We start from the raw sequence: 3227 nt of genomic DNA, 5'->3' as shown, positions 1-3227 counted from the left end.
TGATGTTGATATTATTTTCTTGGGTGTGTGCTTTTTGTTTGTTTGTTTATTTTTTTTTTGTTTGTTTTGTTTTTGTTTTTGTTTTTTATGTTTTTTTTTTTGACTCACGTAAAGCAAGTTGGTTGAAACACCCGACATTTTTCCGAGGAAAAGAATAACAGCCCTTTTTTAATGTTACGTGCATAGCGACTATCTTTCGACGTGTAACCAGGCGTAAGTCTTAAGTGTAAGCACAGCTAATATATTTATGGTTGAACTCGACTTTGGGCAATGAAGATGGGTTTATTTACCTTCAAACTAAAGGAGGAATTTCAAGAAATCAATCCGAGACGGTTTTGAAATAAACGCCTTACAAACAAAACAACCAAATTCTACCGGAAGTTACGGAACGGATCCAAAGCGGTCAAATAGTTTGAATTTTCCTGACAGCCGTTCATCAGCCATTTTAGGTCAGTAGTTGTAGTTAATTTGTCGTTTCTTTTACCACTAAGTGGAAAGTTTTCCGACTTGATAGTTAATTTTTCAGTTTATCTATCATGTCGAAAGATGTCGCTATTCTCTCTTATGACATATAACACTGAAAGTGGTTAAAATATCAACAGAACAACGAAAATTTCGAGGATGATCCCATTCCGATCCGAGGAATTTTCATTCAGCTAAATAGGAAAAAGACCAAAAAACTCCCAAATTGTAGTCTTCTCTCCCTTCCCATGTCTTGGGTATACTATACATTAACCCTCAAGATATGGGCTCATGATATGCAACAATCTCGTACCCAACGTCCTCTGGCTTTTTGATCAGCGGGTGGGCGCCACCTGGTGGCGACTAACCGCTGGCCAAAGAGCAAGAGGACTCTGGGTAGGAGATTGGATATGCAATGAAACCAGAAATGGGTACTTGCCGTGTAAGCATTATTCTCGGCCGGTTCAGAGTGGTTTTCTTTATCGAAGCTGTATCGTTGCGTGATCAAGATAGCCGAAAACTCCTTCCAGTGTCAGGTAAGTGGCCCAATGGTCAGGTTTCAGGATGTTTCTTCCTAATACAAAGGTACTGTTTCGCGGCATATGACTAAGTGAAAAGCAGATCTTAATAAATAAATAAAATAAAAAGTCTTTATTTCTTCACAAGATAAAAAATACATATCTTATGTCACAATTGAGTATTTGAGAAAAAAAAACTACCTACATAGCCAAATTGTATTTAAAAATTAGTCGATTAACGTAAGAGTTCTTGAATCTATCTGTATTAACTTTCGGATACTGACTCGTTTGATTCCTTAAATTGTAAGTCGATACTTTCTTCTTGGGTAATAGTCCCCTTAGAGGGTGTCGGTCTATGCCAGATACCTTACTAAATACTTTTCTTTCCTGCTTCTCTAGAAGGTTCTTGATAGAAAAAGATTTAGATGTATATTCACGTTTGTAACATCTATCTAGAAAGCACTGCATAGCTGTCAGCTCCGCCTCAGAAGCACCATATACCGGCAACCCATAAGTGATGCTAGGAAGCACAATACTTGAAAACAAGTGATCCAACTCCGCCTGAGAATAACCTTCCTTATGTAAGGATCTTAATATAAACAAGCATCAAGAGCTGATTGAAATCCAAAAGGAAAATTGGGTTACCCCCGCATTTCTTAGGGATTTTTTAAGCAACCACATTAAAAAGAAAGCCGTTCAATACAAAACAATAGTAATAATAAAATGAGTGGTTACCTTCAATTTTCTTTTTGGATTTCCAAGCCTTTGTAGTCTCCTACGCAGCCGATTTAAGGGTCGTCACGCAACGCGAGGGGAGGAGCGTTGCATATAGCCTTTGCTAGGGTCTGCTTTTTTCCCCGTGTCATAAACGGGGTTAAAACACCTAAGTGTTGGGAGGTAACGTTCTCGAAAAGCCCGAGTTTCTTGGATCATACCGTGATGTGCAGAGCTTGTGCGCTCAAACAAAAGAAGCCATTACAGAATATAACCCGCCATAACAAAACCCTTCTTCGATTTGTTCGTTCTTGCAGTATCGACGGAGAAATAAAATTTTGTTGGTAACGCGATTCTGTGACTAAATTTCACCATCAGCAAACAATAGTGTGCGGGAATTAGATAACGGCTTGTTAGCGTTACATCGTTATGTCCAAATCAGTTTAAACCCGTTTACGTATAAGCGGTTTTTAAGATGGAACTTGGATAGGCCAGTCTCGTTAGGATGTAATGTTTTTTGGGTGATTTCACCATGGTGTTGTGTAAAGATGAATTTTAAAATTGAAGTGAAATAGATAGGATTGTATTGTGAGAGAAAATTAATGTAGCGTTCAATTTTTCAGACACGTGTTCATTTTCACAGGAACCATAATCATGGGTTTCCGTTATGGCTCTCAATATCAAAGATGGAATTTATAATTAGGTTTGACGGAGAGGAAGGATCCCAAAACAAAAATTAAAATTAACTGCGCAATCGCGAGACCTCCGTGACTATTTGTGTTTGGAAAATACCACCATTTCACGTCAGAGATTTTACGCATCGTAGTATCGGCCCCATGGTCTTGTGTGCCAAGCGGATGCGCACAAGTTTCAAGCTGTCATCCCCAGTTTCCCAAGTGCGGATTTGTGACTTGCGCAGTCGTTATCCGGCTCGTCTATGTAAACCTGGAGTTTTTCACCCTGAAATGAGGTAGGTGACGTATTCAAAACTTTGCGTTTGAGTGTCAGCATCGGGTCCTTATCCAGCAAGTTCATTACCAAAAGTAGCCTTCGTGAACTTTGGCACAGTAACAATATCTCACCACTTTTTGTTGCCGCAGAAACACTCTTTTTAGATATTTTAGCTGAAACTCGACTGAGATTGTACTTTCTAAGGCCCAACAGTTCTGTCCTGAAAAAGTCATGTTAATGAAACCTCAAAAGAAAGTCTTATATCGCCACACATGCCAAAAGATGATACTTGAGTAACAGTGAACAAAGGCATAGACATAAATCGCGGCCGATTTACTATTCTTTTCGACTTAGTTATTGTCCCTACTAACCTCATTTTAGAGTAAAAATTCTATTGAATTTTACACATGCTAACGAGGCTAGTAAGGCCAATTTTCATAAAAAATAAACGAATAATTTATCGGCTGCCATTGATGATTTCCAAAGTTCAACTCGAAATGCCTACCCTCCCCCGTGCAATGTTGTTATGTTGCTGTGTTTATGTACATCCCGAATGATTTCAGTGGCTATCAACATTGCCTG

The sequence above is a fragment of the Pavona decussata genome, unplaced genomic scaffold, assembly GCF_977016875.1.
Source record: "Pavona decussata unplaced genomic scaffold, jaPavDecu1.1 SCAFFOLD_12, whole genome shotgun sequence".
Taxonomy (NCBI): domain Eukaryota; kingdom Metazoa; phylum Cnidaria; class Anthozoa; order Scleractinia; family Agariciidae; genus Pavona; species Pavona decussata.
Note: the sequence above shows the minus strand (reverse complement) of the source record.